The sequence below is a fragment of the Eleutherodactylus coqui genome, chromosome 12 (genome assembly GCF_035609145.1).
Source record: "Eleutherodactylus coqui strain aEleCoq1 chromosome 12, aEleCoq1.hap1, whole genome shotgun sequence".
In the NCBI taxonomy this organism is placed as follows: Eukaryota; Metazoa; Chordata; class Amphibia; order Anura; family Eleutherodactylidae; genus Eleutherodactylus; species Eleutherodactylus coqui.
In genome coordinates, this window is record NC_089848.1 from 52,823,963 (window position 1) to 52,844,513 (window position 20,551).

The following is a 20,551-nucleotide window of genomic DNA, read 5'->3' on the forward strand; positions in this document are numbered from 1 at the left end:
CCATCAGCAGTAATGCCCCCTATACTACCATCAGCAGTAATGCCCCCTATACTACCATCAGCAGTAATGCCCCCTATACTACCATCAGCAGTAATGCCCCCTATACTACCATCAGCAGTAATGCCCCCTATACTACCATCAGCAGTAATGCCCCCTATACTACCATCAGTGGTAATGTCCCCTATGCTACCATCAGCAGTAATGCCCCCTATACTACCATCAGTGGTAATGTCCCCTATGCTACCATCAGTAGTAATGCCCCCTATGCTTACATCAGTAGTAATATCCCCATGCTTCCATTAGTAGTAATACCCCCTATACTTCCATCAGTAGCAATGCCCCCTATGCTTCTAACAGTATTGCCCCCTTATGCTACCATCAGTAGTAATGCCCCCTATGCTTCTAACAGTAATAATGCCTCTTATGCTTCCATCAGTAGTAACTTTTCTTACCCCATTAGCAAAACTGCCCCCTTTATGCTGAAAAAAAAACAAAAAAATATACTCACTTCTTTCGCTCACCCTGCCGCTCTACTTATTTCTTCCCTTCCAGGTAACGTGGTCATGCGCCAAGACACGTGACTGCTGAGGTCAGGGGTTATGTGTGCCATCTAGCACATGATCGCGCTAATCAGAAGGAGGATATAGCGGAGTGTTGGAAGTATCTTGACTTTTTTTTTTTCTTTGATAGCCCTCCCCCACTTACTAGCTGCATTTGTAGGGGAGCCCAGGACCCCTGAGGTGTAGGTCCAACAGTAGCCATTATGGCTGTTACATAGATAGTTCAGCCCCTGCTGTGTTCGGTCTAACGCATAGGAATACGCATGGACCTGTTTTCAAAGCGTAAATGTGCCTCTACAGAGGTTATTGTAAAAAGTACAAGTAAAGTAGAATAAGGGGAGAAGTTCAGCAGAAAGGAGCCAAAATCACCGTTTATCCTTTCATTTAGGCCGGGCTGACACGACCGTACGCGCAAAACCCCGCGTGAATCATGTAGGGCTTTACCGTTGTGGAGTCGTTTTTTTTGCCGCGTATGGCAGCTTTTTTATACAGCGCATGGCTATGTATCCCACGAACGCTGTCGTGCGCAGTCTACCTGATTTTTGTTCACATTTCCCGCTCTGTCGCTTCGCTACGGCGTGTATCAACAACACCCATAGGCAATATAATTGCGCATTCACAGCATTGATTACACACACATAGAGAACAATGGGCTCTTCTGCACGTAAAACATGGCTAAATAGAAGACGCCGCGATCTTTTTTCTGCTCGCATAATACGCAATGCATAAACGCAAATGTGAGCGAAACAGCCTAAGGCAATGTATTTGACTGCCGGTGAATTCCGGCGCGGCGGCGGTGTGAGCCCGGCCTTACTGTGTCCATGACAGTAGCTGGATTTTCTTTTCAGTCTTAATGGTGTTAAAGTTTCTCCGGTCCAACAGCTGGATCACGTTATCCGCCCCCCCTGCTCACGCGCCATTCTTTACACAACACTGCGGCGCTGACTTGGTAGACTGCCACACTGTACTGGCAACAAAGCCGTCACCGGGAGCTCTGCAAATATTTATCCGTCATAAACTGTGTATATTTATCATGTAACGATGAATAAATATTGGGTTCCGGATGTTCAGTCATTCACAGTAGCCGGTACTGGCTGAAATGTGTCACAAGGAATACAGCCTCGCGGTTCCTCACCACCTGCAATTACCGCATTTCAAACCTCGGAAACGTTAAAATATTTACTGCTTGAAGCCGTTTTACTGAGAACTTAACTTATTTTAATACTGTAATGATAAATGAACAAGTGAAAACCAATAATAAAGTCATTAATGAATATTTATGCCTCCCTGGATCCTATAGTGAACCACAGAGGTAAGACCATATTATTCGCCTCACCACTGCCGCAGACATTATATGAGAAGAAGTGGATATTTGTTGTCGCCCGATGATTTTGTTCCTTTGGAGATGTGCTGCACCAGAGCGGTTTGATTTCTTCATCCCCGAGGGGACAGCTGACAGAGGATCGCGATGTTCTCCTATTGCCTTCAATGAGGTCGCGGCTGCTGCCAGCGGCCCTAATGAAGGCAATGGGTTGCCGACAACCCCTGCAGTGATTTTCGGGGAAGGGCTTTGAATATAAGCCCTTCCCTAAAAAAAAATCATCCCTGGCTACTGTAAAAAAAAAATTAAAAATATACAGAGCACTTCTCTGCCGCTGTCGGGGCTCCTTGCTGGCTCCCTGCACTGCTCTGAAGCATTTTCTGCTGTCCGGGGATTTAAAAATCTCCGCCTCCAGAAAGTGCTGGGTCTGATTGGCTGAGCACTCAACCGATCACAGGCAGTGCTCAGCCATTTATTGAATGAAAGCTGAGCACTGCTTGTGATTGGTCACAGCACTCAGCAAATCAGAGGCAGCGCTCAGCTGAAAACGCAGCCAAAACACCTGACAAACGCTGCTGAAACTGCAGTAAACGAAGGGTTGAAAAACGCCTGTGTGAGGGAAGCCTAAGCACAGAGTGCAGGAAACTTTGAAAGCCAATTTTACAAGGTATGCTGGTTTGTTTATTGTAACATAGTTAGCTTTGGAATAAGCTCTCCGTTTTTCTGTGTTTTACCCTCCTCAGAACTGGTGACAGGTTCCCTTTAAAATACTGAAGTAAAAAAAATAACTAAAAAGTAAATAAAAAGCACTAGAAGTGCTGGTCCTATCTAGCAAAGATAACCTGAGGGAGCAGCAGCATCCTGCAGGCAGTAATGGTCCACATCCATCGCCCTGAAGCTCTTCCATTATTGTGCAACCAACGATGGCGATGGAAGAAGTCCTCCGTGTAAACGGCCCATTTATTCACCCACCACAACTTTTCAGCTCTCACAGGAGCCGTTTCTCTCTTGAGAACTTAAACGTTGCAATGGATGAATAAATGGACCGTTTTCACTGATTACTGCTTCTACCCCGATCCTTGGTCTTAGATTTGGGAGATTGGATCAAGTCTCTGCGGAGCGTGCGCCAACTACCTGCAGTTTTATTGCTGCGCTGCGAGTCCCATACTGCAATGCAAAAGCATGGAAAAAACAACAAACAAAGAACAAAAACAGACGGACGATCTATTCCAGGAGATATCCATTTTTAACCCCTTCCTTCCTGTCATAAGTGCTTGTGCATGTACAGCGATAGATTTAAGAAAAGAAGGGAGAAGAGGGACTTAAGGCCAATTTTGTTCATGGGCTAACAACTGACTCGCTGATTCACTAAGCATGACAAATGTTCGCTTGTTGTCGGCTGAACTTCTGCACATTTAAACAGGCTGATTATTGGTGAAAGTAAAGGGGTTCTGTCATTAAAAAAGAAAAATTCTATACTTACCTATTCCTCCCCCATCAGTCTACTTACCAGATCTTCACCTTCCCTATCTTCTTTTGTCTCCTGCAGTCCGGTGGAGTCACGTCACCTTCAGCTGGCTGATTCATCTTTTTCCTGTGAGGTTACGTACATTGGTTGGCAGTCTTCTTCCTGCGAGCCAATGTACATTATGTCACAGCTCACAGGCCAGCAGGGGAAGTGACGATCTATTTCAGAGACTGCTCTTTCAAGCTGTCTCGGCAATAGATTAGAATTCCTTCCTACACAGTGAACACCAGCACAGGGACCTGATCTTCACTGACCCGGTAGGAAGGAATGTGACGAATGCAGCCTTTATAACAAGCCGGCCAGCCAGAAGAAAATCTGGTAAGGAGACTGACAGGGGAGGAATAGGAGGGTATAGATTTTTTTTTTTTAAATGACAAAACCACTTTAATAATCAGGCAAAGGTTTGTCCCCCCCGACCCCCATCCTTCTCTTAAATGCATCTTAAGGCTAACCGTACTCTCAAGCTCCATTTACATGGGCTGAAAATTGGGGAAATGAACATTGAGGCTGCTTTCACACTGGCTACAAAATTGCGCAATTTCGTAGCGATGCGACATCGCTATAAAACGCATGTATGTAAAGCCCATGCTTTCCAATGGGTTCCTTCACATTAGCGATGTTTTGTCTGATGCTATGTTACTAGAAAAAAAAATCGCAGCATGCTCTATACAGCCGCAATTTGCGATGTTTTGTAGCCCATGTTTACCTATGGAGCCTCCTTGTTCATCACATCGCATAGAACGATGGTACAAGAGGAGGACATATTATATGCAATTGTTCTTCTCTGCCAATCCTCCAATTCCAGGCCCTGTTTCGGGTTGTTCAAGATGGCTAATTCAATTTTTAGACTACCTAACCCCCACAGTGCAGTGCTAGGGTTAGACTACCAGTGCACTATCCCTGCTCTCTGATAGGCCAGGATGGATCTTGTGATCAGTGCTAGTGAACAGAGAGTAGTGCGTATTAGGTAGTTAAAAAATTGCAGTCACCATCTTGGAAAACCAAAAACGGTAGTCGGAATCCGTGAATTTCTGCTATCCCTTTGGTTTTCAGACAAAATTCTGTCCTGAAACCAAAGGGTCGCTTTAACTGGGAGGTAAAGAGAGGATAATTGAGGAAAAGGACTCCTGTGCTCAAATGCACCATTGATAGGAATGACACTTAAGAGAGGGGGTCAGGGCGGCACCAGCAGGCACCCCCTTCAAAGTCCAGGAAAACATGACCGTGTAGAGAGGTGATAGAGAGTCCAGTTCAATGACGTATGTTAGATGAGGTCCAATTTAATTCCTAAACAAGCCACAAAAAAAGTACATGAAGGTGCAACGCGTTTCGGGGCTTAACAATTGCTCCTTTATCAAGCACATGTCTTAAGTGTGTCACCTTTCTGATTTGCCACCGTCAAGTTTTCCGGGACTTTGAGGGGGGTGCTTGTGGGTGCCACCCTGCCCTCTCTCTAGTGGCACTCCTATCAATGGTGCTTTGAAACCCTGAGCGCAGGAGACCTTTTCCTTAACTATCCTCTCTTTACTTCAGCCTGGGATATAAGATTTCTGCTTGTACCAGCTCTCCTTTGGACAGGGCAACTTCTTCACCATTGGCAGGATTTTTTGCCCACATGGACCAGAGGCGTAATGACTAACCTTCCTAGGTTGTGCCGGTCACGCCAGGTTAACCCTTTCCTAGTCACTGGCTTGAATTACTCTATCTGTTACCCTTTGGCAGAGGCGCTGTCCTGATGACTTGTTTCTTAACTGGGAGGCAGCTTGCCATCTCAGAAACCTCCCCTTATTGTACTGTCTAATATATGAAGAAGCGCATGCCTCTTCATATATTAGGTGCATCTCAGCTGACACAGAAATCTATGCCAGGTAGAAGTTGGCACAGATTTATGTATAATTGATGCCATTTTCTGGCCACACCCTCTCTGAAAACCCCACCCACTTCCCAAAAGTGCTGATGCTGACACAGAAAATTCACAAACTTTTTGCGCCAAAATTTATGACTTCCCTATGCCAGAATTCTGGGGTAAATGTCCCCAAGGTCTGCGAAGCCATTAGCCTCTTAAGGCCCCTTTACACGCAACGATTATAGTGTGAACAACCGAAAGAATTGATAACTTTTTTGCATAAAATGTTCAACATTTACACATACAGATAATTGCTTGAAATCCTAAAGATTTCTAAACCATTATTATCCCTGTAGTTTGCAGGCAATAGACCTGTACATTCCTGGATTACATCGCCTCTAATCACTAAAGAGGAAACAACACAAACCCCCTAAATGACGGTGGACTGTATAGAATACGCATCCCTTCTAAAATATTGAGTAGTACTCTAAATGAAGCCGTCTGTGTTCCATATACACAGACATGTAATATTTATGTTGCTCGTCGGAGTAATATACTGGTATACATACATTAACTGTTCACTGAAATGAATCAAAACGCTACGGTCTGCAGAAAATGCATAATGGAAGCGGAGAGTATCAAATATTCTTCCCAGAGAAGCACAACGAATGAGCACAATTAGAAGTAATGCGCTAATCCTATAACAATGCTCTCGCTAAAACCTCCACCCTCACATTTCCGGGTATTTTTTCTATAATGTCACTGCCAACTAATAACATAATTGCCTAAAATAAACCGCTCAGAATGTAAGCGCTGTTCTGTTATTATTTACAAATCTATCAGGCTTCTTTGTGGTTTTTTCTCTATCTGTAAAAGTCGGGAGATCGTTCATAAGGAGGTCGTTAAACTTTTACAGGGAGTCTACTCAGGGCTCCCAGACTACTAAGAAGAAAGCCTCTTTATGTGGCGGTATATAGACTTATATAGCTAAATATCTACAAATAGTCACTGTGCAGCAAATTATATTACATGGTAACATAGTATGTTAGGCTGAAAGAAGGCAATGTCATCCAGTTCAGCCTGTTTCCACCCCCCTTGTTGATCCAGAGGAAGGCAAAAAAAACCCGATTAAGGCAGAAGCCCATTTAGCCCATTTGGTGGGGTCGGGGGGGGGGGGGGGGGGGTTCTTCCCAACTTGGTCAAAGTTAGTAAGGAGAGGATGCAAAATCAATCATCCACAAATCCCACTAGGGATATCCAAGACATGAATCCGAATGAGTGATCACTACTTTTGCTGTGATAACCGTTCCTGAAGGCGTCTGAGTTTTCTGATTGGTGCCTCTTCACCAATCAGAGGCAGCTCTCACTCACACCCATTCATGAATTCATGAATGGGTGAGTGCTGCCTCTGATTAGCTCAGCGCAGGGACCAATCAGGGGCAGCTCTCACTCACACCCATTCATGAATTCATGAATGGGTGTGAGTGAGAGTTGCCTCTGATTGGTGAGGCTGTGACCAATCAGAGGCAGCTCATTCAGCAGGCGGGGATTTTAAATCCCCGGCTGCTGAATACTACAGAGAGCAGTTCAGGAGAACTGCCAGCCAGAAGCGGCTGAACTCCGGCTTCAGCGGAAAGGTGAGTATACATTTTTTTTTTTTTTTACACATTTTAGGATAATTTTCAGGTAAGGGCTTATATTTTTAAGCCCTTCCCGAAAACTCATCCTGCGCTCGCCGGCAGCCCATTGCTTTCAATGGAGCCGGCTGTATTGCCGGCTCCATTGAATTCAATGGGCTAACATTGTTCTTCTCTGCCACAGCTGTTACAGCTATGGCAGAGGAGAACGATCTTTATGCTGACAGTGCGGGGGGGGGGGGGCACTCTTGCCGCTATTGTGGCTTAATAGTGGGACCTGGGAACTTGAGATGCAGCCCAACATGTAGCCCCTCGCCTGCCCTGTCCGTTTCTGTGTCGTTCCCATCACTTTCTTGAATTTCCCAGATTTTCACAAATGAAAACCTTAGCGGAGCATCGGCGATATACAAAAATGCTCGAGTCGCCCATTGACTTTAATGGGGTTCGTTACTCGAAACAAACCCTCGAGCATCGCGGGAAGTTCGACTCGAGTAACGAGCACCCGAGCATTTTGGTGCTCGCTTATCTCTAATTATGATACTTTAATCTGAAAACCAACACTAGTCTGAATTTATGATTTTAACTAAAAGGGCTTTTCAGGGAACACGTCAAGGAGATCTGCTCAGCAGCACAGGAAGCACAGAAGGCAAATTATGGTTTGAAATTGGAAGCAAACTATTCCTACAGGTGTCTTAACTTTTGTAGTTTACTTCCAAACCCTCTGATTGTATATAGCCAGTGTTGGAACATATTGCATTACACCCTCTAGGGCAGGATTTTGACAGTTCTGCTCTTCCGGACAGGGCACATTGCTATCATAATGGCAAGAAAAAGACAATTAACCAAAGAAAGCAGGCAGTCAATTATAACCCTTAGAAGTGCAGGTCTGTCCTACAGAGAAATTGCCAAGAAAGCCAAGGTAGCAGTCAGTATAGTTTTCTACACCAGTTGGAAACTGGAAGAAACTCTGACAGTAAGAGGTCTGACAGACCATAGGCCACTACAAAATCAGATGACAAGTTTTTGAGAGTCAACAGTTTGCGTGATCGGCGCCTCACAGCACAAAAAAGACTTGCTTGGGCCAAGCAGCACCTCCATTGGACTACTGAAGAGTGGAAGAAGGTCTTATATATTGATGAGTCAAAATGTGATACTTTTGGTACATCACTCAGGGTTTTGTATGCCATCAAGCAGGTGAAAGGACAGTTCCTGAGTGTGAGACACCAACTGTCAAACATGGAGGAAGCATGATGGTCTGTGGCTCTTTTGCTGGTTCCAGAATTAGCAACTTGCATAGGGTGACTGGCACACTGGGCAAAAAAGACTAACAGCATTTATCTGGTGTACGCCTAACTGGTCAGGGCTTCATAATACAGCAAGAAAATTATCCAAAACATATTTCTATGTTATGTCAGAACTACTTGAGAAGACAAGAAGAAGCTGGTAGGCTTCAAATAATGGAACGGCCTGCACGTTCTCTAGACTTAAACCCCATTGAGCAACCTACAAGGGCAGCACATTTGTGGGAACTTCTGTAATAATCTTGGGAAGAAATTTTTTGAACAATATCTGAAGACAATTGCAGAAAGAAAGCCATGATCAAGAGGAGGTGGATACTTTGAAGAGTCAAAAATCTAGAGTTAATTGAGTTTAAAGATTTTAATTGGCTGCAGGGCTGCCTCCCTCCCCCTGCTCGGGCTCTCAGGTCCTGGCAGTGACTTAGAGCGGCTTCCCTGGTAGCACAGCGGCTTCTAGTTGTAATCCGGCAGCGGCGACGATAGCGGCTTCCTTGCCCTGGCAGCACACGTGGCACCAGAGAGCCACGGACAGTGAGGGAGCGGCATGGGGCAGTCTTACAGCAGTGTCCCCGCTCCCCTCCAGCCATCCCCACAGCTTCCCTGTTCCCGAGCGCTGTGGTGTACAGTGCCCGATGCTGTGCTGCCGCTGCCTCAGTGTCCGGCGCAGCTTCCCTGCCGGCCTAGCGCCTTCATATCAGCCCGTGAGAACGCCTTCCCTGACAGTCTTCCTGCACTGCCAGCACACATGTGAGCAGACAGCGGCAACGAACGGTGTGGCATCGGCCAGACTTTCTAAAGTGTCCCCACTCCCCTACAGCCCTGCTGGCCCCCTTCTTCAGTATCACCCAGCGCTTTCCGCCGGACAAACCGCTTTTAGTGACTGCCAGGACTTGAGAGCGCGAGCAGGGGGAGGCTGCCCTGCAGCCAATAAAAAACTGTGGGCGTGCCCAGCCTGTCAAGCAGCCTGTATCTTGTCACCACCCTAACTTCGGGTGGTGACAAGATACAATAATACCATTTACTTGTTCCGTGTTTTCATTTGAAAGTACCTTTGAGTCATTAAACTGTGTAAATATCAATAAAAACTGGAAAAATAGAGTTGTTCTAAGACTTTTGACTGCTAGTGTATACATATAAATATAGATAGATGTTCAACTAGACGTTACATATATATCTCATTTATGCCCTGCACATCGTAAAACCTAGGTAGAATACAGCAGCCTGGAGAAATTCTCCAGCAACATATGAAGGATGATAAATGAAGAGACAATGGCACAGCAGGTAGCGGTTTATGCTTCCAGCTGCTTCGTGCTTTTTGCCCTCAGAATTTTCTATCTAATCAATCACATCATCATCACATCAGGGAGAAAGCGGCAAACTGTGGGCATAGATCAGCATGAAAATACCCAGTGACTCCATCCCCCAGTAACAGAACACAACTCCACTTAATAAACACAAACTTTGTTTGTTTGTTGTTTTACAATTGTGACTTAATGTTTGTTTGTTTTTTATCAGAAACCAGATAATGATCTCAAGCTACAATGATTTACGGAGGCAAGGAGCCAAATTTCTACATAATGTCACAGAGATTAGATCTGCTGTTACCTAAAATCTGTCAGACTTTTTTTCTTAAAATGTGGCAATCCTCCTGATAAATGTCTCCGATACTACAGGCTGCTATAAAACAGTTGTTTCAGCTCTGACCTCGCATGCATCTGCTTCGGCTGGTGGAAGATAAAATCCTATTGTTAGACATTAACATGTATTACAGCTATGACTAATAAGCCAACGCTGGGGAAGGACGCTCGGATGCTGCAGCTGTTTGATGTATATGACACAAATCGCTAGAGGCAGTTTTTTTTAGGACTTTCTTAGAACTTCGGAAACATTAAAAGATTTGTAGCAACTGTACTGAAAAATAATGCAATAAATGTCTCCCATACAAAATAAATGGAGACAGTTGAATAGTGTTTGATGTTGTATTCTATCCAAGTATCTAAAATATGCCCCTGCACCAAAGGGAAGCGAGGAAAATCAATAGAATATTAGCTTTATTCTATATCACATACACATATATACATCCCAGCCATGGTATGGCCTTTCTCACACCCTTGAGGAAGGCCACATCTTCTTCGGATTTCCTACTGACGCTCCTCGCTTGATGCGGTGATGTACTTGGATGAATTGTGGAGCTTAGCAGCATATATTCACAACCATTTCAACTGATGATGATGATGGTGGAGGATTGTTTCTATTGTTTGATTATCGGGGTACTATTGTATTATGTCTCCACCAGCTGTATGGTGTGGAGACCTTGTTTTGGGCACTGTCAGTAATAGTGATTTTCCAATGCAAAGGGCTTGGCCGGTTGCAGGGTCAGTCACACGTAGCTTCCATTGCACGCCCATCTCACCTCCTGTATCCTAATGAGATGGGGCAGGCAGCTAACATATCAACCCAGAGGATAGGCTCTGTTCCCCCGATGCAGCGCTCACACCCACTGTGGGGTGGCAGCTGCAAGATGTCACCACTGGACTCCGATGTCTGCAAGATGTGTAGCTGGGTTGCAATGCCTTTTCACCGGCGGCCGCTGTAGCCCATCCCCCCGGTACCGTGTCCAGGGCTGACTTCCATGTGCCCTACACTTTTCCCTGCCGCACCGCTCATAACACTTTTATGCTGCCGTTAACCCCCTCGGCCGCAGCAATCGCTCCAGCGACTACCGCTGCCAACCTTCCTAGGGCTTCTTACCCCAGCTACTCCCCGCCGCCTCCAAGAAGCCGAACCATCCAAACAGAAGGAATGGGGCATCCTGTGTATGCAGCAGGCAGCCATGTACGCAATATTTTGTGTCTTAAAGTGTACAAGTCAGCTGCACCGGGCTGCTGCAATCAAATTCCATATGCCGATTCTATGAAGTGCCGTCCAGCCGCCGCATTTGTAAGTCCCGTACTTCAGCTGAAGGGGGGCGCGCCCGGGAAGGTTCCCTGTCACTGAGTCCGGCCATCCCCTTCCTCCACCCGGTGTCGACATAATACAACAGTACTGATTACCGGATTCCTTATGAATCTGTTTTCAGGAAGAAAATCATCCATTTTACTTTTATTTTTTTAGCTGATTCTTATGTTCTAGCCTTAAAGCATCAGAAGGTAAGAAGTCCTTCTCCCGCCACAGAAATCTACATGAACATTTAGCCAAGCAGAACAGGCATGTTTATGGAGAACTAGAATGAATACTGTGTTTCCACCAAAATAAGACCTTGTCTTATATTAATTTTTGCCCCAAAAGAGGTACTAGGTCTTATTTGGGGGGGGGGATGTCTTATTATACTTACCTAGCAGACTCGGCCCAGATCCCTCTCGCTGCTTTCCAGAGTTCAGATGCAATGCCTGCAGTCCTCGGCCGCCTGCAGAAGATCACTTCCTGCTTACCGAATTCATAAATCGTGCCTCCAGGAAGCGATGGCTCTGATTGGTTCCTCCAGCCCTGCTCAGCCAAACAATGCAGAGTTCAATAAATCAATCACAGCTGTCACATTTGTTCATCGTGCGCTGCATTGATTAGCTGAGCAGTGCTAAAAAAAAACAATCAGATTTATGAATCCCGCAACCAGGAAGAGATCTTCTATCGGTGGCCGAGGACTGTGGGAACTGCGCCGGAGCTCTGAAAAGCAACGGGAGGGACCTGGACTGAGCCTGCTAGGTAATGTATTCTTTTATTTATTACGTAATGCAGCTAGAGCTTATTTTCGGGGTAAGGCTTATATTTCATGCCTCCCCGAAAATCTTGAAAAATCAGGCTAGGGATTATTTTCGGGAAAACCGGTAACTGCTGCCCAAAACTTATTATAGCAGTTATGTACGGTATATGGCTGGCTTTAGAGTCTACAGGAGCCATTGTAGGGTAAAATATCAACATATGCCTGGAGTCCTGCGAAGAGATCATCAATAATTAACGGGGTTTGCCGTGCAAATTCTATTGATGACCTATTTTCAGGACAGATTACCAATAGTTCATTATGGGGACCTGCCACTCAGAATCCCCGGCGATCACCCGATCATCCAGCTTGCTGTCAGTGCAGCGGGCCAAATTTGTCATCAAGGTCACACTGCTTTAAAAAAATGGTTCACAGAAATGCACATAGCCTGTAAGGTTTTCCATCCGCTTTAATGGAGTGGTAGTCGAGCAAAAAATAAAATAACGGAAAAACATTTAAAAAATGAATTTCTTGAATAAAAGAAATGCAGAAAATAAATAACATAACTATTTTTCTTAGCATTTGTGTGTATTCGCTTGTCAAAACAGTCTACAGAAAGCAGCCGCCTCTGGATACACGCCTCCCGCTGATGAAATGATTAAAATAAATACACCCCGTACATCTCCAAGATATAAAAGACAACCGGATCACATTTCTGTTTGCATACGGCGTGAAGCGGTGCTGAAGTAATACACGCTGCGGAAATAACCTGTCATTTTATGCTACTTTTAATATTAATTCTCTTTTTTCTATTACAAAAAACACCGTTAATGAAACCAAGTGCGCTGCCTTCCTCCACTGATGATGGGCGATCACACTTCCCAACGATGGTAACGCTGTAGCAAGGCGCTTCATAGAAAACACGTAGTCCCCTGGTGTTTGGAGCTGGTTGCTAGACATTGAGTTTAGCCGGCACACACCCTGCAGACTGCCTGCGAACATCTGCTCACTCGTACCGCTTCCTATAATGTGGGGGTTATTTACTATCGTTAGCTACCGGCAGCGTTTCATCAGCTTCCAACAGTTAATAAGCAGCTTTGCAACCCGACCACAAAGATCTGATGTCTCTGATGTCTCGCAGGGATTTGCTTGTAAAAGAATGGGACATGACCTTTAGTCATCCCAGCCCCCATGTACTATACACCCGCCCAGTCATCCCAGCCTCCATGTACTATACACCCGCCCAGTCATCCCAGCCCCCATGTACTATACACCCGCCCAGTCATCCCAGCCCCCATGTACTATACACCCGCCCAGTCATCCCAGCCCCCATGTACTATACACCCGCCCAGTCATCCCAGCCTCCATGTACTATACACCCGCCCAGTCATCCCAGCCTCCATGTACTATACACCCGCCCAGTCATCCCAGCCTCCATGTACTATACACCCGCCCAGTCATCCCAGCCTCCATGTACTATACACATCTCCCAATCATCCCAGCCCCCATGTACTATACACCCGCCCAGTCATCCCAGCCTCCATGTACTATACACCCGCCCAGTCATCCCAGCCCCCATGTACTATACACATCTCCCAATCATCCCAGCCTCCATGTACTATACACCTGCCCAGTCATCCCAGCCCCCATGTACTATACACCTGCCCAGTCATCCCAGCCTCCATGTACTATACACCCGCCCAGTCATCCCAGCCTCCATGTACTATACACATCTCCCAATCATCCCAGCCCCCATGTACTATACACCCGCCCAGTCATCCCAGCCCCCATGTACTATACACCTGCCCAGTCATCCCAGCCTCCATGTACTATACACCCGCCCAGTCATCCCAGCCTCCATGTACTATACACCCGCCCAGTCATCCCAGCCTCCATGTACTATACACCCGCCCAGTCATCCCAGCCTCCATGTACTATACACCTGCCCAGTCATCCCAGCCTCCATATACTATACAGCCGCCCAGTCATCCCAGCCTCCATGTACTATACACCCCCCCAGTCTTCCCAGCCTCCATGTACTATACACCCGCCCAGTCATCCCAGCCCCCATGTACTATACACCTGCCCAGTCATCCCAGCCTCCATATACTATACACATCTCCCAATCATCCCAGCCCCGATGTACTATACACATCTCCCAGTCATCCCAGCCTCCATGTACTATACACATCTCCCAATCATCCCAGCCTCCATGTACTATACACCCGCCCAGTCATCCCAGCCCCCATGTACTATACACCCGCCCAGTCATCCCAGCCTCCATGTACTATACACCCGCCCAGTCATCCCAGCCTCCATGTACTATACACCCGCCCAGTCATCCCAGCCTCCATGTACTATACACCCGCCCAGTCATCCCAGCCCCCATGTACTATACACCCCCACAGTCATCCCAGCCTCCATGTACTATACACCCGCCCAGTCATCCCAGCCTCCATATACTATACACATCTCCCAATCATCCCAGCCCCGATGTACTATACACATCTCCCAGTCATCCCAGCCTCCATGTACTATACACATCTCCCAATCATCCCAGCCCCCATGTACTATACACATCTCCCAATCATCCCAGCCCCCATGTACTATGCACACCTCCAGTCATCTCAGCCCCCATGTACTATACACATCTCCAAATCATCCCAGCCCCCATGTACTATACACATCTCCCAGTCATCCCAGCCTCCATGTACTATACACATCTCCCAATCATCCCAGCCCCCATGTACTATACACATCTCCCAATCATCCTAGCCCCCATGTACTATGCACACCTCCAGTCATCCCAGCCCCCATGTACTATACACATCTCCCAATCATCCCAGCCCCCATGTACTATGCACACCTCCAGTCATCCCAGCCCCCATGTACTATACACATCTCCAAATCATCCCAGCCCCCATGTACTATGAAAACCCCCCAATCATTTAAGCCCCTTTGCACTATGCAACCCCCTCAATCATCCAAGCCCCCATGTACTATGCAAACCCCTCAGTCAACGCAGCCCCATGTACTATACACACCCCCAGTCATCCCACCCCCCATGTACTATACACACCCCCAGTCATCCCATCCCCCATGTACTATACATTTCCCCCAATCATCCCAGCGCCCATGTACTATGCAACCGCCCCCCAATTATCCAAGCCCCCATGTACTATGCAAACCCCCCAATCATCCAAGCCCCCATGTTTTATGCAAACCGCAGTCATACCAGCCCCTATGTACTATACACACACTCCAGTCATCCCATCGACTATGTGCTATACACACACCCCAGTCATCCCAGCCCCATATACTATACACCCCTCCAGTCATCCCAGTCCCCGTGTACTATTCAACCCCCCAATCATCCAAGCCCCCATGTACTATGCAAACCCCTCAGTCATCCCAGACCCCATGTACTATACACACACCCCATCACAACTGCCATATATTAATAATAATAATCTTTATTTGTATAGCGCCAACATATTCCGCAGCGCTTACATAGACAGGGGGGATACAGAAAGACAAAAGTACAAAAATTACAGAACCACGGTTACATAGTAATCAGTTGATGGAAACAGTAGGGGTTGCGGGTCCTGCTCCAACGAGCTTACATACTACAAGTACCATTACCCCATGGTGATACAGAAGGTAAAGGGGCTGGAGATGTGCACGGTATGGCGGGTGGGGAGTAAGGGATACTATACACAGACAATTGTCAGACATTTAGCCATGTGACGGCAGAAACAGTATGACTGCAGGAGCGGTTTATCATGGCTAGCAGGGATTGCAGTCAGTAGGTCAGGGAGCATGTTATCAGGTGGAGTATAGAGGGGTTTGTTTAAAGAATGCAGTATGCCTCCCTGAAGAGGTGTTTTTAGAGCACGCCTGAAGTTCTGCGAGTCCTGGGTTGCTCTGGTAGCCTTTGGTAGTGCATTTCAGAGGACCGGTGCTGCTCTGCAGAAGTCTTGGAGGCGGGAATGAGAAGTTCGAATTAAAGGGGCGCTTAGTCTGGTTTCGTTAGCAGAGCGTAGAGCCCGGGCTGGGTGATGTATTGAGATGAGGGAGGCGATATAGGGGGGCGCTGCACTGTGGAGGGCTTTGTGGATGAAGGTAGGGAGTTTAAATTGAATTCTGTATTTAACGGGCAGCCAGTGCAGTGACTGGCACAGGGCAGAGGTGTCCGAGTAGCGGCGGGAGAGGAAGATGAGCCTGGCTGCCGCATTCAGGATGGATTGGAGGGGGTAGAGTCTGGTGCAGGGGAGGCCGATCAGCAACGAGTTGCAATAATTGAGCCAAAAGTGGATGATGGCAACAGTGAGCGTTTTTAGCGTGTTCACAGTGAGAAAAGAGCGGATTCTTGGGATGTTCTTGAGGTGCAGCTGACATGTTTGGGCGAGAGATTGGATGTAGGGGGTAAAAGAGAGATCAGAATCGAATATGACCCCAAGGCAGCGGGCATGTTGTCTAGGAGTTATGGTGGCGCCACACACAGAGATGGAGATGTGAGGATGAGGTCGGTTAGTGGAGGGTGGAAACACCAGTAAGTCAGTTTTAGAGAGGTTTAGTTTTAGGTAGAGAGAGGACATAGTGTTAGAGACAGCGGACAGACAGTCGGTGATGTTTTGGAGGAAAGGTGCAGAGATGTCATGCATATCAGCTCTATGCTTAGTTGCAGTATCACTCCCTGGATCATCAGTGACACACTGCACTGCTCACCTGGCCTTCACCACTGGTTGTACTCCGCATCCCACTGCCACTTCCCCTTGGCCCAATATTAGCCCTGCCCACAGAGGCAGAGCTAATATCCATTTCACGATTCAGAGGAAAATCGAAATTGTATGGCATTTAATCAACAACTTAAACATATTAATTTGATTTAATTGCCTAGCCCTAATGCACAGGGTGAAATCCACAGCAAAATCCATGACCAAAATCCATCCATCAGCATGGGTTTCCAGCTACAGAAAAGACATCCCATGTTGCCATCTTCAGAATACAACAGCTTACCTATCCTGTTGCCATTTACAAAACACAGGATCCCTTTGGATTCTGTTCTTAAAGGGACCGTGTCAGCAGTTCTTAGCATGTAAAACCGTCCAATCCAACATGAAGGTGAAATCTCCCCGCCTCCAAATCCTCTGCTTGTATAACAAAAAAAGGCGCCAGACCCTGGAAAATAACTTTAAAAAGTTCCCGTGCTGTATGTTAATGAGGACCCACTAGTCCGATGGGCGGGCCAGACCGTTGCATCTCTTTCTGAAACTTAGCCCCCTCTACCAGACTGAAGTGGATGTCATCCACAGGACGGCTGAAATCTCAGGAGGTGGCCGGCTGGCGCATGCGCAATTGACAGGGCCAAATCTCCTCAAGTAAAATCTCGTGAGATTGAAAAGTGGTCTCTTATGGTGGTGGTCTTGTTGGTCTGTATGGTATGGCTTAACTGAAATTGTGTTACAGAAAATCTGATCTGGATAAGGGGGTGGTCTTCTCAAAGAGGAGGTCTTTAGGATGTAAATATATCATCTATTTGTGTTTATCATTACATTGTAGCAACACAAACTTATAACGTTGCATTGCCCATGAACCCAACATGGTTAGGACACTCAACACATGCACGTTAAGAGTATCTCATGCCTACAGTACGCTACTCTTTCCTTTTTGCTACTTTGCATCACTTTCACAGCTGGAAATAGAAACAGAGGTGAGTCAGCTGCCCCCGAGTCACCAGTTAAAGAGACTCTGTCACCTACCTTTTTTAGTCCTATTAGCTGAGCTTCTGGGCTAAAAAGTAGTTAAGTCACTGAGTCCGGGGAGGTAAGTGTTCCCCCAGTGTCAGTACTGAAAGCCGCCGATCGATGCATTAAGCAGCACTAGGTAGTCCGCCCATACAAAATTGGAACGGGCGGACTACTTAGCACGCTGCTCAATGCATTGAGCGATGGCTTTCAGCACTCACACCAGGGGAACGACAGGGGAGGTAAGTATAACACCGGACTCAGAGGGTCACCTACTGTCAGCCCATAGGTTTAGCTGCTCTAAAGCATGCCCAATAACAAAGTGAGAATAGTATACAGAATGTGAAGAAAAGGTTCCCTGACAGCATATACGCCACTGCATCGGAAAGCATTCTGATCACCCGTCACACTTGTCACAAGCGGTTTCGAAAACTGCAGTCACCTCAGACATTAAAATGCAAGCAAACCATAAATATACATGACAGTCTGCCCATTACTGCAGTGTGCGGCGCACAGAAGGGGTTCCTGTGGACAGGCCAATTCTATCCTATACCACTGAGGAGTGACAAGAGACAGATGACAGTACAAGAAGCTACAAGGTCGCCCATGCCAAGCGCCAGACTACTCGCCTCCCAGGTCAGCTGTACCTATGTGCTTCCGAGGACACAACCGCAGCTTTATCTGTAATAAAATATATATACTTTAGGGGAAAAAAAACAGCGTCGGTCAATGATGTTTAAAGGGGAATATCCGCCTGAAGCTTACCTTCACAATAGAATAGTAAATAGATTTAGTATCCAAGGTTGGATAATATTGTTTCTTTTCAACAATCATAAGATATCTGAATTTTTGTATTCATTTTTGGCCGTCATTTCTAAAGAAATGCCAACAGGAAGAGCAGCCATATTGATTATTATGTTGTAATTAACTTCTTAACAAATGACGATAAAACTGCTATTGATACATAATGCTGAGAATAACAGAACTTTACCTTCCGCTCTAACTACTCATTCACTAATACAGGGTTATTACAAATGATCTTCCTGATGTGAAACCCTCATAACTCCTGTTTAATGACACTCAGATACAGAAATTTGAAATAAATGGAAACAGAAACGTAAAAAATTTATTTAGCTAAATTTATCAAAATTGTCTACCATAAGAAGGTCCTTGTTGCCCATAGTAACCAATCACAGTTTTATCAGGTCTATCAACATGCTTCAGGTGTTCCTTTAAAGCTAAGATTCTTGGCTTGCTGGGAAATTACACCAACAACATGTCAATAGTCCTTACATAAACGGAGCTACAGCTGTTTGAAGTGGGGTCGGGAATATTGAATTTACAGCTCTTATGTTTTTGTCAGTGTATGCAGAGTTGAGGGGGAGGGAGGATGAGGCTGCTACAGAGTGGATCTATGATGTGTCTGTATTTCTCCCTCTCCCAAGGGAGGGGTGACGTAGAGGTTTCATGTTATCAACCGCGATCAATGAGAGAGTATATTTGTAAAGGAATAAAATGGTGAGAACTTGCTCATCTAATCACTCGATTACACCATTTAATCCCACCGATGCTGCAGTTATTGCTGACTGCGGCTTCTTAATGTTTTGTCAGGAAAAAAATTGTAAAAAAACTTTTTTTCCCCTTTATGTAAAACTGAGGGGGAGTGAGGATGAGACTGCCACAGAGTGGATCTATGATGTGCCTGTATTTCTCCCTGTCCCAAGGGAGGGGTGACATAGAAGTTTCATGCTATCACCCGCCATCAATCAGAGAGTATATTTGCTCTCTGACTATCACATACGGGGGTCTTTTTTCTCAGAAAAGGTATGAAATGGTAAGGACTTGCTCATTTAATCACTCTATTACACCATTTAATCCCACCGATGATGCAGTTATTGCTGACTGCGGCTTCTTAATGTTTTGTCAGCAAAAAAATTTAAAAAAAAAAAAAAAACTTTTTTCCCCTTATGTAAAGCTTTAAATATTTTTAAAAAAGAACATAGGAACTATACATAATTGTTAGCACCACATCCTTAACAACACGTACTATAAAATATTACATTCATTATTCAGCACGATAAACTCTTTAAAAAAAGTGGCGAAATTGCAGTTTTCTGTTCATCTTGTTTCCTCAAAACAGAAATAAATTATAATGTCAAAGTCATATATACCTCAAAATGGAATTGATAAAAACTACAAGTTGTACGCAAACAACAAACCCTCATACAGCTTTGTTGGCTGAAAAAAATTGTATTGTACAAAAGTAGCGAAACATAATAAAATCTCTAGCAATTTGGTGTTAAAGTCCTAATAACCCATAGAAGGAAGTTAACGTAATATTTATACCACATGGGGAAAGCCATAAATATGAATCCAAAAAGGCAATGTTTTTTTTCCAATATCTTGCAGCAAAAAACGTAATAAAAGTCATTTAATACATTATACGTACGAGAAATTGGTTCCTATAAAAACCAGAATTCATCCCGCAAAAAACAAGATGTCCTACAGCTACACTGACAAAAAATAAAACTGGAACACAAAACGGGTTACGATTTACTTGCTATCAGAGCTCATTCACACAGGTAGGCGTATTTACACATCTGAATATCACTTACGCCCGCTCCTGTGGGTTTTCATGTACGCAACTACAGGGCGCATATTCGCGCTCAAAAAAGTACGCAGAAGGGCCCATGTATTGGCTGTGCAAACAGGCAGTGAATATGCAGGTACTAACTGTGTATTTGGGCTGGCCCATTCACTGCAATGGTGTATTGTGGTGTATAATACGCACCAAGGACATGCTGCATATTTTTTCATGCGAACATCTTGTGAAAAAATACACCCATGTGAGGGAACCCATTGAAATCAATGGGTTTTCTTCATTGCAAATTGCGCACATAATACGCGGCACAAATAT

General features: G+C 45.5%; 1 protein-coding gene across 1 annotated transcript in view; it reads right to left on the minus strand.

Annotated features, from left to right (window-relative positions):
• LOC136586736 (ubiquitin-conjugating enzyme E2 E2) overlaps positions 1-20,551 on the minus strand; it is a 211,902-nt gene that overhangs the window by 161,765 nt on the left and 29,586 nt on the right. The gene's annotated exons all lie outside the window — the stretch shown is intronic.